Source organism: Dicentrarchus labrax, unplaced genomic scaffold (genome assembly GCF_905237075.1).
Source record: "Dicentrarchus labrax unplaced genomic scaffold, dlabrax2021, whole genome shotgun sequence".
Classification (NCBI taxonomy): domain Eukaryota; kingdom Metazoa; phylum Chordata; class Actinopteri; family Moronidae; genus Dicentrarchus; species Dicentrarchus labrax.
In genome coordinates, this window is record NW_026136706.1 from 15,936,830 (window position 1) to 15,953,784 (window position 16,955).

The window sequence follows — 16,955 nt, forward strand, 5'->3', positions numbered from 1 at the left end:
TTGGTCATTAGTGTTCCTATACCCAACAGAGTGTCTTAGTTAGTACCTTTGAGTAAAGCTCCATCTTCGCTGAATGTTCACCTCTATGACTGTACCTGTCTCATTCATCTGGAGAAATGTTGGAAATGTTCTTTAATTTCCCAGTCTTTTTAAGACAAATGAACTTGCTTAATATAGAGATGTAGACAGGCATGATAAGAAAAATCACTTAGAAACGATATTGAATTATGGAATCATCCATGGTTTCTGGAAGTATTTTAATGATTGAAGAAATGGTGGGTATGCTACGGGTCAGCACTTGTCTTTACATTTTTCATCTCTCTCATTTCAGTGACCCTGTATGGGTGACACTGGCATTCTGCCATTTTTAAATGAGCACTGGGCTAACAGCAGACTCTACATTAGAGAGAGAGGTGGAGACCACAGACATGGAAATCCACATCCCATTGTCTGTTCAGCTTTCCATTTGAAAGACAGCATGAAAGGCAGATACATTTTTATATTAAATTGCATTTAATTTGATCAAGCTGAGCAAACATTTAGAAAAAGCTTCATGGCAAGACGTATGTAAAACAATCTCGATATTAAAATGATGGATTCTTTACCTGCTACAATTTCCAACAGCCCCGAGCAGCCAACTTCAGAAAAAAATTACACGGGTGTAAAATGAAAGGAAATGAGGTGTTATGTTTGTAAAATACACTGATACACCACTTCAGCCCCTGGCCGTCCGATTCTACCATAAAAATAACCAAAGGCAGATTACAGTTTGCCCTGACCTCCAATCTCCTCTAACAAGCCGGGCTACTAAAATCAGCTGCACCGTCATGTACGGGTAAAGATAATGAGGGCGGCTGCCTGAGGAGAGACCGAATGCAAAACAATTATAGTTAGTTACAGGAGCACAGGTTAATATTCTCTCATGTCCCTCTTCTCACGCATTCCCTTTTGTCCTACATCAATCTTAATGAAAGTTATGAGACCTGTCCGCAATGATAAGCAGCCACTCAGGCGTACTCTGTGTCAAGGTTCCCACATTATGCCTCCCCTTCAGCCTATGTTTTGCATAGCCTAAAGCATCTATTAAAATCCCCTTGTAAAATTCATAAAACAAAAATGTGGTGGGTCAAGTCTAGAGGGAGCCAAAGTAAGCTGCTTATTAGCAGGGAGTCGAAAACACAGATCCAATTACAGATCCTGAACAAGGAGCACTAAGAATCAGCATTGGGGAATAAGTATTTTCCTTTTCTCTCCCCTTCAATTGGCCTAGGTACAGAGGAGAGAGAGGGAGGTATCAGAGAGCAGGATCCACGAATGGTAATTACAGTGGGAGTGTTTAGTGCATGAAGCTAGAGTTGGAGCCATTCAAGTACAAACTCATGTAAATCTTCACTTTCCTTCAGATAGTAAATTGGTCGGGTTTAAGAGGAATCCCAGAAGGAGAGGAGGAGAGGGGCTGCACCGAGAAGAGCCATGAGCTCCAGAGATATGTAAAGAATCTCTGTCTGGAATTTAAAGGGCTACAAATTAGACCAGACATTAGCCTTTTTCTTTTACAGAGCCAGCAGAATGTGAATGAAACAGAATAAATAACTATAAGACGGCTTTTCCCCCCTTCTTATAAGATGACATTAATCCTTTCATGTGCAATGACAGCTTACAGGGTCTGACCCTCTCCCCAGACAGCCATATAAAGCCAGGAGATTTCTTAAGATCCCACCAAGAACATGCTTCTGTTAATAAGAGGTCCTGATAGAGGTCTCCACCCCACATTTAATACTCCAGTTTACATCAACTTACCCTGCTCAACATGCTCAACAGATGGCTCTTATTAAACCAATCAACAATATTGTGAGATTTAATTCCATTTAGACGTTTACTTTTAATTTGAATGGTTCCATATCTGTAACAAGCGGACAGCACTTTTACACTTTTTTTCCTTCCTGGGTAGTGAAGGCTGAAGTGTCTCTCAAGCGTACAAAAGCGTGAGCATTTGAGCCCTTTGAAAGAAAAAAGATCAAAGGCGGCAAGTCCTCCTGCTGCTGCTGGGTTTAAGCTGTAACCAGCACAGACCCTGCTCTCCACATCTCGGATAGCGCATAGTGGTGGGTGGCGAGCTGACTGATTGCCAGGAGTGTAGTGTCAGCATCACTCTCTCCACAGAGGTCCATGGTGGGGGACAGTGTTCAGCCAGTCCATGTGGACCCTCACACCAAAACCATCAGCTCTGCGGAGAGAGCATGGCAGCCAGCATCTCCCATAATGACCTCAGTGGGTAATGTGCTACACTAATATCTAGACAGGGTAATTCATTTGCACAAATGGACAATCCATCAAATTTTTTTTGCAGACAATGAATTCTGCACCGAGCTGAATGGATTCCATATTTAGTTTTCAATACACTCCTGAAAAATAATTGGGTATTTTCAAATAGAAATCAATAGGAATACACTGTAATTTCTATAAGTGATATTTAGTAAGATGCCATGTTAATGCATTTCCTGAATTAAATAGCTTCATTTGAAGGTAGGTGCAAAATCTTATATAAATTATTATAAATGGGAAAGATTCATTTGTACAGAAATTAACATGCAATTCACTGGAAACACAAGCGGTAAGTTGTAATTGTGTGAGTAATTAGTCAATGGTTATAGGTACAATATACTGTAGTCACCACAGAAGTTCCTAGAAAATATCAGAGGGTAGAAGGATGCTAATAGTGAAAGTATTTGCATGGCTCAGTGGACTATTAGGGGACATACCATGTGCTTTGTGATGTTGTGGTTTCAGGTCTGGCTTGTGGCCTATGTTGTGTGTCATCCCTCCTTATATACTTTTATTCTACGATAAAATGACATAAATTACATTATCTCAGTTTCCATACTGTGTTATATTCATTACAACTGGACACATTGGAGTTATGTCAGGGGCTAAACTAAGCGCAGGGTCCTCACATCTTTAAATAAATGTTAACACAGTGGTATGAGTTAACAGACATTCCTGCACAATTACCAGCCAGTGTTACACCGCTGACATTATCAGGAGGGAACCTACATTACAAATGGTCCTCCTTTTGAAAAGTGGCCACTTTATATTCCATCACCTTAGATTTTTTTCCCCCCCCGCCGCCTCTTATTTCCCCTCTTTCCAATCAATTTCATCTGCTGCCAATGGACTGATACAAACACAATTTCTATTTACGCAACAAGATCAGACACAAAACAAATAAAATCTGCAAGATATGCAGTCCAAAACAACATCTGCTAGTCAGTGTATGCAGATTAATTGAAAGTCTTTGTGCTGTCATTTCAGTTGAGTGCAGTTTGACTAACATCTTAACCTACTTAGTGCAATTAGTGCTTCATTAGAGAGGCTAACTAACTATTGCTTCTCTCCATAATGATGTGCAAGAGTGTAGACATAAAAGTACATAATCAATGGTTTCCAATTACTCCACAAGTGCAACCACTATTTCAAATAAACTGGATAATAATATAGAGCCATTACAAAGTCTAAGGTAGCAGAACCATTTAATTGCAGTGCAGTTCTTCTCAGCTCCAAGATTTTTTCACACTAATGAAGTGTCATACAAAAAAAGGCTGTATTGATTTTTTCACCACACAGCCTCCACCACAAATATGTAATTATCCTTTTTATATCTGGCAGGGGATTAAAGTAATCTATAGTATCTAGCCTTTGCGCTTCCCTGACAGGGTTGTGTGGGGCTTTTACCCTTTTCAAAATATGCAGCTTTTTGATGAATGAACTTTAGACAAAATGCTGTTCTGTTCTATATTGTTTTGTCTAAAAACCTGTATTCTGAAGACATCATGCAGCATGTACAGCTGCCTGAGCTTTCAGTACACAATCATGGCATTTCAAGCCCTGTCATCTATGAGCCAGGCAGTTAGAGCTAACCATCAGCTAACACACACACATACAGACATAGACAGATAAGCTCCACAATCAAACACACAAAAATAGAAACAGCTGCACGCTTTCACACACTCACACAATTTATTTGGAGATCTCTGTGAAGCAGTGAGCTCAATAGAATTCATCACAGCTGGTTAATAAGGTTAATTTAATCCAATAATGTGTCCATGAAAATCACTACTTCCTCTGGAGCACCACACAAAAGCTCCCTGCTGTTCCCTGTCAAACACACAACACATCCACACTCATCCTCAGGCTTCACATAATAACAGCCCAGTCCATTTAAACTTTAGACCAGCTACTCTTCTCCTCACTCTCTCTCTCTCTCTCTCTCTCTTTCTCTCCCTCTCTGTCTGTCTTTGTGTCTCCAGACCTGAGATGGACGAGCAACCTTAAGACTACCCCACGCTGGGCTGCCCTTCACGATAATAAAAAGCCATTACCTTGACCGCTGACACGAGGCCAAGTGTGAGGGTCAGAGTGATATTTATTGATGAAACTCTGAGCTCCCAATCTGCTGCACTCAGTGCGCATCATACAGCTGTCAGCACAGACAGGGATCAGGCAGCATGATGGCCCTCGACATGGCCCATCTATAATTTATGAACTACACAGAAAACAACCAGGAGACAACAGAGAAGCCCCGGCTGCCCAGGGATTACCCTCCAGCCCAGCTAAAGAGATCTGAACGAGAACCATCTAAGGGCCACTGTGGGCCACGTTGATATGGGGCAGCAGGTAAGCACAATAGCTGGTGTTCCATATTCAGAGGGGCCTCACCGGGATCCATCTCTCTGGAGGACACTGTTGTGAATAATATAATAGACAGTGTTTACAGTGGGGATGTAAAGTGAGTGCGCTGGTGCATCACACACCCCAGCACACTTCAGCTGAGCCCTGTAAATGAGCTAACAGAGGGCCAGAAGATGTAAAGTTTCACACTTTACTCTTCAAAAAGCTTCGGGACAGCCCAGTGGCAAAGGTAGTCAAAGATTACCAACACAAGGTGAAGACTTTTTGTTATTTTTGGTATTATTATTAACATTGCTAATATTTCTTAAATTGTAACATTTAAGGGGTCAGATGAAGGGCTACAACTGACAGTTTTGTTCATTTTCAATTAATCTGCCAATTATTTGCTGGATTGAGTATTTGACATAAAATGAGTGAAAAAAGTCACAATTTCCTCATCTTCACACAGTCCAAAACCCAAAGATGTAAAAACACAGAAAAACAGGAGAGCCTCACAATTGTCAAGATGGAACCAGAGAATGATAACTGATTGAGTATCAAAATAGTTGTTGATTCATTTTCTATTGATTACCGTTCATACTCCAGTTACATGTTTGCTAACATGTACCCGCGGACAGGAGGATTTTAGCTATTAGCAAAACAAACACTAGTAGTACTATCACTAGTTTTTTGGGGGTTTTTTTCAAACTATGGTTGGTCACAAAACATTAATATGTAAAATTTGAAAAAAAAATCTAAATAACACCAGCCGGCTTGATAAAATGTTTTGCTTCAGTTAGACCATCATTTTTCTGTTAATTATTACTTCTGGTCTTAACAAGACAAACATAGGTTACAGTAGATACGTATGATTTTTTTTCTAACTCATCTTAGAAATTATTTTTTTCCCACTGGTTTATTTCAGTATTGTTATTCTTTTTTTCTTCTCATTTTAAAACCCACTTGACAGTTCTTTGTGGAAAAACTTTAATTGCAAATACACGTCTGGCCCATTTTTTAACACAAGGGTATTCTGTCTCCATTCTTGAATTCCCACCCAGATCAAACGCAATCCTTCATCGGCCAATTTCCCTGACACTTTCTTTTTATCCTCTGAATTCATCTTTACATGCTGCCGACAGACATATATTGTTTCTGATCAATAAATAACCATATAATTGAATACTGCTGCATCCCAAATGAAGCCCTCATTTACCAAGCTTCAGTAAACAGACTAGATTCTTTGCCTATCTAACGCTGACATTTCAGAATTCAAACACATTCAGGGCAGTGTCAGTGCACAGAGCTTCTGTATCCCACTTAGGCTCTCTTTTCAATATGGAACTATCTCCACCCAATAAATTATTCCGGGCATCTCCAAAGTCATTACACATTTATTTTGATCTCGCATCATAATTCACAGCTTGGCGCACAATGCATTTTCTCAAAATGCATGGTAATTCCTTGGTGCAGAGCAAAGTTATGATTCATTTATACTGGAGTGACAGCATAATGCAGAGACGTCAAAATCCATTAAACTGTTCAATGTCTTGGGGTTTATTTTTAGATCCAATTGAGATTTAACTGATGGTGAAAAATATACAGTCAGGTGTGTTTACCTCACCTTTAGAGAGAATGTGTTATGGTTCCAATTAATTTGTTATTCCTGTCACTAAAGGCATTGTCTATGTCAAAACTGTCACCGCGCTTTGGGCTTTGTTTTCTGGAGAATGGCATTTAATTTCACCGTATACTTTCATAACTATACTCATTTAAAAGGTGTGCATTTTATTTAGAGCCACTTAAACTAAATACATGCTGATTTGATTGCTCATCACAATGGCAGATTGCAAAATTGCTGGCTGTTGCCTTGACCACTGAGCTAGTTAAATGATCATTCGCAGTTTAAAAGACATTCAATTATCTTATGGGCTCCTCCAGAGATGGATGGTTTTGCAGTCTGAGTGGATGCTAAATTGCATTACTGTGGACATAATGCTATCATTTAATATTGTTACCTTTGTGAACACCATCCAATATAAAACACTGTATAGGCCTATGCTGTGCTGTGGCACTGCACAGCCTCATTTTCCAATACATGTACATACATGTACAATACATGTTAGGAACATCCAAAAAGTAAATATCTGGAATATTTGTCAGAATATTCGGTTTATTGTAATTGTTAGTAGTATATGGTGTAGTATATGCTGTATTTTTAATATCTATTATTCTTAATAGATTAATCTACTAAATAAGTAAGAAATTTTAAAAATGCATTAATGTTAACTTTGTCCAAACCTGTCAGTACAAATTAAATTGAGTAGTGATTGTAAACTCCACAGTGCTTTGGTTCCTTTGTATGAAAGCCCACAAGTGAACTGAGTATGGCTAGCTGCTCACTGTCTGAGATGGGGAAAGGCAGGCAGGAGGGATTTTTTTTTCCTTTCTTCTACAAGGATTTTTTTGTGTGCAGTTATGGTCCATCATTATTAAATGTCTCTTGTTGGATGGGAGAGGCGCTTTATCAAAAACAGCCATTCATCAGGCGCTGTGCAAGACAGCTCACATCTGACCTCTGCGGCAATAATGCCGCATCAAGTAGGCCAACTACCTAGTTTAGCGGCAGAGCAGGGAGCAGGGGCCGGCTCCAAGATTAAGTGCGCTGTTTCAGGTTTTCATTCCCAGGGGCTCTGCTGGCTGATGTTGTATTGATTGCAAAAGTTTACCAGTAAGTATCACAAACAACAATAGCCAGGTCAACGATCGGTGATGCCTGAACCGCTATTCCCCGGCGGGGGGCTACACGTTCAGGGCTAAAGCACTGCCATCATCATAGCTGTGTGCTGGGTGCAGAGAGGTTCTCTCCTGAGCTGGGGGAAGAGAAGTGCACTGGCTGTTCCTACTGACATTTAGGAAAGCGATATGTCAGTGTGAAATGAGTGAGCGCGAGATAATTATAAGCCTTTGCATTATAAAAGGCTGCATCGACAAACTGTCGGATTGGCCTTCCACAGAGCCAACCGGCCCTGTTAGGTACTCCTGCATGGGCTACTCCTTATCCCTTTAATGGTTTGGTAATTTTTTTTTAACATCCACTGTAAAGACCTCTGTCTTTCGACACACATATGTGACAGATCCAAGCTAGGGGAAATGGTTCGCAGCACAGTACAGCCTATTTCCAAACAACTCACTTCCAATGTTTATGATAGCATGTCCAAGAAAGGAAGTGTTACCAATAAGCAATATTTTCTCGAAGGAAACTGCAGCGGTACACTCTACCGTAAGTGAAAGGGCTGAGCAGTAAAGAACACGATTCACCCTAAGGCCATCTCCGGCAGGCTGAATGATGGTGCATCCTTGGCCCTGCATGGAGGACAGCACACAACCCTCCATCACAGTGCCACCGGACCATTACCCAGGGACTGCAACGGCCAGCCGCAGCAAGCAGGCCTCCTCCACTGCCCCATGAAGCTAATCATGTGATTTGATGCAATGACAGAGTAATGACACAGATTGGTGGTGTGTTCAGCTTCCCCCTGCTGGAGACTACAGAGGAGGTGGTGAACACACAAGGCTGCCTGAGCCAGAGCAAGAGCCTCAGATACCACATTACAGAGCAAGTTACAGAAGATATCCAAGTACTCTCACAAGTGAAATCAAGATTAATGGTGCTGCTGAGGGATTCTTTTATGTCCTTGAGTAACTATATTTCACTTAATGAGGGACATTAGCCGTAATAAAACTACTCAGAAGTACAAGCCGTTAATTAATGCCTCCACATTACCAGTGAATGAGAATAACTGAGTTGTAGGACCCATTGGACCAAATATTAAAGGTGCAATCTGTGGGCTCATAATTTCCACTACTCTGTGCCAATTCATCATTTCAGATACATCCCGGTACTACATTTCTAAACCAGTATTGTGAAACTTGTACTGCTCATCGTCCCTAGATGAAGGCGGAAGCCTTCAACAAGGTTTTAAATTACTGTATTTGTTTACCTGTTATTATTATGTATGGTAGCAGTGAACATAATTACTGCCAGGCTGCTTTTAAGATACTGAGGAATGATAATCTAAACAGTTCAATTAAATACAACTCCTTCTTTTACTCTTGTGTAGTATTATTGTGTGTGTTCCTGCATCAGGCGTTCTAAAAAATTACTTCCAGATCTTCGCCTTGCTCAACACCACAGAAATACATCTCACTAACCTCCCTCTAAGAGCACCTTTATCTAGGCTATAATCCTGGCTGTAATGTGCCCTCGTTAGGAGAGCACTGCTGGCCCACACCAGTAGCAACACGGGGAAGGCCTCAGGCACCACTGGAATTAATTACAGACAAAAGCGATGGTGTTTGCAATTGTCATGCCAAATTTATCACTAGCCACTTAATGTGCCTCATCTGAACTGATCCACACCAGCTAGAATTGCCCCGGGGCATCTATTCTTCCTCTTCCAGGGGTGGGGTTGTGGTAGTAAGGGAGCATGTCTGTGTGTCTGTGTACAAGGCAGCCTGCATCTGCTGGGGGCCTGCCTAAGTCCTGGGCTGGAGGCGTTCTGTGCTAACAATGCCCCCAGCAAATACAGAGTGTAGAAATCTATAACAAATGTTAACACCCCTCCCCACCCCCTCGTTCTCTACCCACCCAGCTACGTCTCCAGAGGGAGGTTCAAAGCCAATCTTGACATCTTTAATTCTGTCATTTTTGTGATGATAATCCTTGATGTGCTTGGATGTGGTGTCAGTAGTCATTTGTTCCACGCCAAAGTACATCTCTACACAGGCTTGAGGCACACAAAAATCCTTAGCTCAATAAAGAAATTGTGCTATATTTTATCAATAGATACAAACTTACTTAAATACTTAAAAGCAGGACTGCAAGTGATGACTATTTTCTCAATTAATCCACCCATAAAATATCCCAAAAAATGTCCATGTCAATTTTAAAGGGTCTCATTCTGTCGGCTCAACAATCCAAAATTCAGAAATATTTAAATTACTATTATTAATGACTGAGAAAACCAGCAAATATTTCCATTTAAGAATCTGGAACTTGTAGATTTTTGTCATTTTTGATTCAAAAATGGCTTAAATAAGTAAATTAAATTAATTAATAATTAATTAAATCAGTAATGAAAATTGTTGTGAGTTAATTTTCTGTTAATCAACTAACTGATTACCTGACTAATCATTTCAGTGCAACATGGAAGTTTTATAATGTCTGCCATTTAAGCACATTATAAAGATGAGTTGCAACACTTTTATCACTCAAAGTGAAATACAGTTCGCATCATTTAGCTTTTGTCTTTAATCCTGTCATTTATGTGGCTGTTTATATCAAAAGGACAAAGGCTGTCCCAAATGCACACTTACACATAAGCCACCATTATCTTTCTGCTTGTGCAGCTGAAAACCTAATACCTTAGTTCAATAATAATGCAGAGGGGACAGCTCATTGGTAGCCCGGTACAACAGAATAATAGCTCCAGAGGAGTCATGCCTCTCTAAAACAAATATGCAGGTGCTTCAGTTCAACTGAGGAAAAATGCAGCAAAATATTGTATCCACAAGTGCATAATGTCTCATCAACACCGATCGGTTATCAATTAAAGCAAAACCATCTCATTATATTAATGAATGGCCTCAGCTAGTAATAGGCTGTCTTATTGATGTTTGAACAAGGTAAGCACAAACCCCCTTACACAGCACTGAGATCTACAGTATCAGCAGCTGAGAACAGATTTGCAAGGAAGAAGACAACAAAAAAAGCAAAGAGAAACTGAAGGACACAACAGGCTACTCTCAGAGGGACTGCATTTTTTCCAGCAATTGTCATGCAAGCCTTGTTGTAAGTAATAATGTGGCCTTTAATGACGGAATGATGGACCTGCCAAACACTGCCTCTGCCATATACTGTCTGCATGTCCCCGCCGTCCGCTTCTCACATAGCCATCTGGGACATATTAGCATATCCTCGTCAATTCACAGGCCATTTTAACATAATCCATATTTGTTGGGTAAAGTCCAACAGCAAGCCTCCCGTACAGCGGTCATATGATGCTATGACACACTTCAAGAGCCTGGCCCACATAAAGCATGCTTGGGCAGCTAAGCAATTCAGAAATGCAAAATAGCAGGGCATACCGTTCCCTACCTTGTACCTAGAGGGACAAATCCCTTTTGGCCAGACATCTCCAGACTGTTACCTTGGTATTTCTCCACAACAGTACTTGTGATTTTTATTCTAAGTGTTCAGGAAAGAGGAGAAAAAGAACAAAAAGGAGTCTGCTGTCATGGCTGGCAGTGAGTGTGTAGAATACATTGAGTTGCTGAGGCATGTCAAAGTATGTATGCTTCACCTATCAGGGAATAATGCCATATTTTGATACACATTTGCTTGGTAAATATTCTTATGCTTTAAAAGACGGGTGGACTGCAGAAGCTTAAAATAACCTTAAACATATCTGTCATTTATTGTCATTGTCATTTTTCATTTTGTCATTTTTCCCCCTATACTGTCACTGCGCTGCTGTGTGAATGTAATATGGCTTATTATTGCATTATCTACTGCATACATATTTATGTATGTATTCACCTGGACATACATTAACAAACTGCTAATTTAAATGGTGTGAGATAAATACATTCATGGTAAATAAGATGACTGCGATATTCTTTACCCCAGAAGGCACATGGATAATAATAATAATGACTTAGTGAGTCATCCCTTAAGAGTAGGACAATCACTATTTCAGAGAAGGGAAATGCATCTCTAATGTCCTGACATTTATTGATACCGTAATGTAAGTGTAGATTTTATTGAGTACAGTCTGGAAACAGTTTAAGAGAAAATAAACCTCAATTTGAATCAATCAGCAAATCCAATCAGAGGACCTAGAAATAAAAAATAATTATCTGAGTAATATTAATGCTCCATATTTGTGCGTTTCATTGACGTAATTCTTTGAAGTTCTCTGCAGGAAAGACATTCAGCAGAATTCCTTCACCCACTTGAAAGCAATACCTGTCATGAACCATCATCACAAAAGCCTTCTGAGATATAATCTCAGAGAACTTTTAACCCAGGAATTTCAAACCCTCCTGTCAAAGAGAAAGCAGAGATCTTGGGATCATGACACTCAGTCAGCAGCAGTCACACAGCTCTGGGCCGGGTGCTTCTCAAGTGCTGGACTGTCTGGCAGCCAGCAGGGCCAAAGCCTGAATTTCACATGGCTTCGTTAAATACAAGTCCAATGGAATCTACCCACTGTACAGACGCGAACTTGCAACTATGTAGGAATACATCAAGGCTTGCTGCATGCTATTTTTCATCAGATTAAAAAAAAATACTGCTGGGAGGTAAACAGAGTGGAGCAAATTGTAAACATCAAGGCTATAAATATTTCAGCCGTTGTCAGTTGTCAGACCCACCTAGTGTTCAGGCCAGAGACATCTAGTTATGGCTGAATTCTAACAGAGGTTGACTTATGATAATGAGATTCACTCACAGCACGATCTACCGTATGTATACAGGACGCCGCCTTCATTTCAGTAAGTTGAGGAAGTTTCTGGTTTAGTTGCTTCCTACCTTCAAAGAAGAAAATCTGTTACGCATGACGTTTTTTTTTATGAAAAATTACACAAAGCAAACACACCCCTCCTGAATCACAGACCAATTTGATTTGTGCTCCAGAGAGGTCACTGAGGGATCCTGCAGTTCACACATCCCCCCTGACCAAAACCCCCTCCCAATGAGGCTGTGAGCGGGACGCTTCTCCGAGGGATGTCATGCTGCATGTCATCAGCCTGGTTAAATTGCACTGCCAGTGGGTAAGCAGCAGGGGTCACATGAGGCTCAGTGTGGACTGCAACATGTAACGCATGGCAGACCACAGTCTGAAGGCTGGCCAGTAATGACTCAAAAACATCCCGATAAAGATTGAGGGGCAGCTGTTTTCATCTAAAACAACATGTCTCGGACATAGACGTGTACACGCAATGGATAAAAGGCCATGTTAAGCTCTGCAGCAAAACCTGAAAAGGCGCAGTAAGGATTTGGTTATTTGCACTACAGAAATCAATATGTCAATACTGTATCAATAGAATCCATCTATAATAGGGCAATTGTTTGGGGGGGATGGTCTTCAAGTGTAGATGATTCTCATTTTCCGATTGTAATTATGAACCATTAAACAAACCAGCGTATCAAGTTAAAGGAAAATGTGTGTTTTGGGAGCGAGTCCAAGCATTTGCCCTTGTAAACACAAAGCCCACATGTGACTGGGAGAGGCCTCAGTTGGGCAGACAGCAGAGGGAGTTAACAAAGCTAATTAGGGGAGGCTGACATGTTAAAGTGAGCTGCGGCTTGGGAGTCAGCTCTATCACATATGTTTCCTTTGTGGCGGGTGAAGAGGGTCCTTTGTTTGTGAATTGATGGCGTTTCGCTCTGCCGTCCCTTTGGGTAGAGGCACTGACCTGCGGAGGCCCCGACAGTGAGAGGAGGCTCTTTCTCTGTCTCCCCAATGCCTGCTGCTCCAGCTGTCCCACTCCCTCCCAAACCTAAACCTTCCCAGAGCCGTGGATGCACAGTGAGATGGGCAACACCTGTAAAAGAGCGAGTACCCCCTCAGCCCAGGCACCTCAAAGCAGCCTGCCCACCTGCTACTGAGCTCTCTGGGCCCTGCAGCTTAAACGCTCATTTTGTGCCTCTCAGCACGGGACTTATTGATATAAATAGCTGTGCACAAAGTGCACACTCTGTTTTCTCTTGGTCTGATGCAGTAGGTGTGTATGTGATTATATTCAATGGCAGCCTCTTTCAGGTGGGGATGAAATATGAGCAGTTTGGACACTGGGTAAATGACAATCTCTGCTAGATTCACTGAAAATGATTATAGCACAATTGACATATATCGAAATGGACAACATGATTCTGGCACCCGTCTTAAACAAGGATTCAATATCTAATATGTAGACACAATATACTCTGTATTAAACATTACAGATACTGCGATAGATTTAATGATGACCTTACCATTTGTCTTGATATAGCTTGTCCTTCCTCAGTGGTGAAACGTAAGGTATGTCCTTGAACAAGACACTCTGTGGTTATAATGAAAAAGGCAAAGTATTAAGTCCACATAGTGCAATCCTTTGACATATTATTATGTGTTAATTATGACTAAATACATAAATAGCCTATTTACAATTAACTCAATCAGGTTTACTTTGTATTTGAATAAGATAAGAACAAAACAGCAGAACAAATCTCATTGTACAGCATCTCAAAGCACAGGCTTTAAAGTGTTAACTTGCCCTTTGGGGCCACAAACAAAGTTTGGAAAAAGTCAGTCTCTTTCATTCACCTTAGCCTGCATGGCAACAGATTAATCCTCACCCATTAAGATGACAAGACAATTTGTGGAGTAGTTGAGTGTAAATAAATACGTTGAGGAGGAGATAATACATTAGGCTGCTGACCGGGCTATTCCATTACAGCAGCACATTTGTTTCCATACACGGAAGAAGCCATTCAGCGGATGGCGTCTTTCCTTCATGAGGTGAAAGTGGAATCTTGCCTCTGAGAGGAAAATAAGGACATCAGGACTCCCCGACATTAACTTTCATCACAAAAGTCATCTCACCCACCAGGAATAGAGGCTCTTTCCAGCTCGCTCATAAAAAGGAAAAGATATAATACACAGCCTTCAGTTTAAGAGGTAACAATAGTTTTGTCTCCATTAGGTGTTATAAAACAACAGCAACAAGAGGTGCATCTGGTGCCTCGCTATTTCAGAAACATGGCTGTAAAACGCTACCCTGCAATGATTCTCCAGCAACACAAAACAATCCTAAAAACTTAAAATTTTAGATGTTTTATATGCATCTTAAGATTTACAAGCCTTTTCTTTGCCACTCCAGGTGGTAGTTCTGCTGGAAGAAAAGAGGCAGTACAAGCCAAGTGGCTGCATTGATTTTGCAGTAATTGATCTGATGGTTCCTTGTGATAATTGACAATTATCCCTGATTACCAGACAGGGGTTTAAAATCAGTCTAAGAAAATGACCGGCATTATGGGATGTTGTACAAAGACTGAACAAAGATAAATCAATACACCTCAGAAAACTGCTTAGAAAACAAGACAAAAGAGTGTCACACAAGACCACATGCTGCTCTGCCTCTAACAATCCCTGACATACAGTTCACTACAACATATACCACTCTCCATGCTACACATATACTAATACTAATACTACACAGAGCTAAAATGAACACAATAATCATTTAAGAGCGGTAAATTAGCTAACATAATTAGTTGCAAATTGGAACAGTTTCTGCACGTGTGTGTGTGTGTGTGTGTGTGTGCATGCTGCAAACCTGCACACGTCTGCATCTTTGTGTGTGTGCACCCATATTAAGGACGTGTTCATGTGCGGCTAAATGTCTATATATCTCTGTTACTATGTGTCTGACCTCAGCTGATTGGTCCCCTTGATTTAACCAGACAGATGCAACTCATTGCAGCTTAATAAATATAGGGGCCCAGGGGATCTCCGCTAAACAGTTCTATTAAGTTGGAAACATGTCAGCCAATATAAAAGCAGCCTGACCCCGGGAAAGGTCAACTGTGACACGCATGTTTACTCAGGAAAACAACCCGAGGCTGGAAGGTCTTGTTTTATCGGATGTCTTCAAAAGAGAGAGAGAGAGTGTCTGGCTGCCCAATTGTTGGTTTTTACGTGATTTTGGGTCTTTGAACCCACAGAGGAAAGCGGCGTGTTGTCACTGAGCTTTTTTCTGCACAGGTAAAATGACAGATACACAAGGTTACATTGTGTATTTCTCAAGCCCAGAAAAAGTACAGATAGATAGATAGATAGATAGATAGATAGATAGATAGATAGATAGATAGATAGATAGATAGATAGATAGATAGATAGATAGATAGATAGAAATAGTAGACAACTCCCATTATAGTTTACCATTTCTTTAGATGTCTTGTGTTGTTTAACTAACAATCTAAAACACAAAGATATTCAGTTTACTATCATATGTGACGAATAAAAGCAAATCCTGACACTAAATAATGTGAAAATGTTTGGTATTTTTGCCTGAAAAATGACTTAATCAATTATTAACTAGTTACAATAAATTTTTTGTTGATCATCTCATTGATTAAAGGGTTAGTCCAGCGATTTAGGAGCGTACTTTAATAATTAACAAAAGTATAGTCAAAATCTAGGCAGCAGTATTCAGATTTTAGTCCCTCCTATGTTGTATGCAAGTTCCAAAAACACTGGATCTGACACTTCCCATAATGCATCTCAAATCAGTGGAGTGGCCCTTTTAAGATAGATGAGGGAGGGGGGGACCACAAAAGGGACGTGGCAGTCAGTCACGCTACCTGTGACATGAGTGTAGAACGGACTTGGCTGCACTGAAACAACCTTCCTCGTCATTTTTTGGCGCTTGAAGAGGCGTCGGGCAAGAAGCCACCCCACCCCGCCTCCCACCACCCCCCCCCCACTCCTGCTGCGACAACACACTGAACCCTGTCGCTCAGGAACGGCAGAGGTGAGAGGGCCCTGCTTCTTTTCTTCACTAATCTGCCTCTACAATGTTTAATCAGCACATCAAAACATTGAGGGAGAGGAATTTCCGTGCTTGGTGAGCATATTAGGGATGCAGTCACAGCGTTAACTAGCATTGATGAACTGTTTGCTTATGCAGTAATAATTAACTTCCATTACATTACTTTGTGTGATTACTTTCTTAATTGCCTGAATTATGCATCAATTTAATATCTAATAACCAGTCTCAGACATTAGACACTGTTCAGACACAAATTGCATGTAGTTTCCGAGCTTTAATTAAACACACTAGAATAAATGAAACGATGTAGGATGGATGTCTTGCAGTGATTTCCTGGGTGCTTAAATATGCTATTTATTATAAAAGCATATAAAATTCACTTTCTCCTCAGGAAAGCAAACCACAAGATGCCAATTATAGTATGCAAGTTGCTTTGCCATGGCTTTTTCAGAATCTAGACTAATAAATTTGTTGAGTGGGACTCATTGTTATATTATGCAAATACATTACTATGCCATTTTTTAAGTTTCAAATTTTGTGTGCAGAGCAAAACATGTCCCCAAAGATGATTTTAATTATATAGCAGAATGGGCTCTTGTTTTGCATTGTTATTGTCCTCTAGTACGGAACCGGTGAGCTGGGACAATAAATGAGAGTCTATGCAGATATTCAAATTATTTTACATATCA

At 40.5% G+C, this 16,955-nt stretch overlaps 1 protein-coding gene across 1 annotated transcript in view; it reads right to left on the reverse strand.

Annotated features, from left to right (window-relative positions):
* Positions 1–13,300, reverse strand: part of atf2 (activating transcription factor 2) — an 86,970-nt gene extending 73,670 nt beyond the window's left edge. The window contains exon 1 of the mRNA XM_051403799.1: positions 13,297–13,300. The gene's annotated coding sequence lies outside the window, so the exon portion shown is untranslated. The remainder of the gene's footprint in view (positions 1–13,296) is intronic.
* Between the last annotated feature and the right edge of the window lie 3,655 nt (positions 13,301–16,955).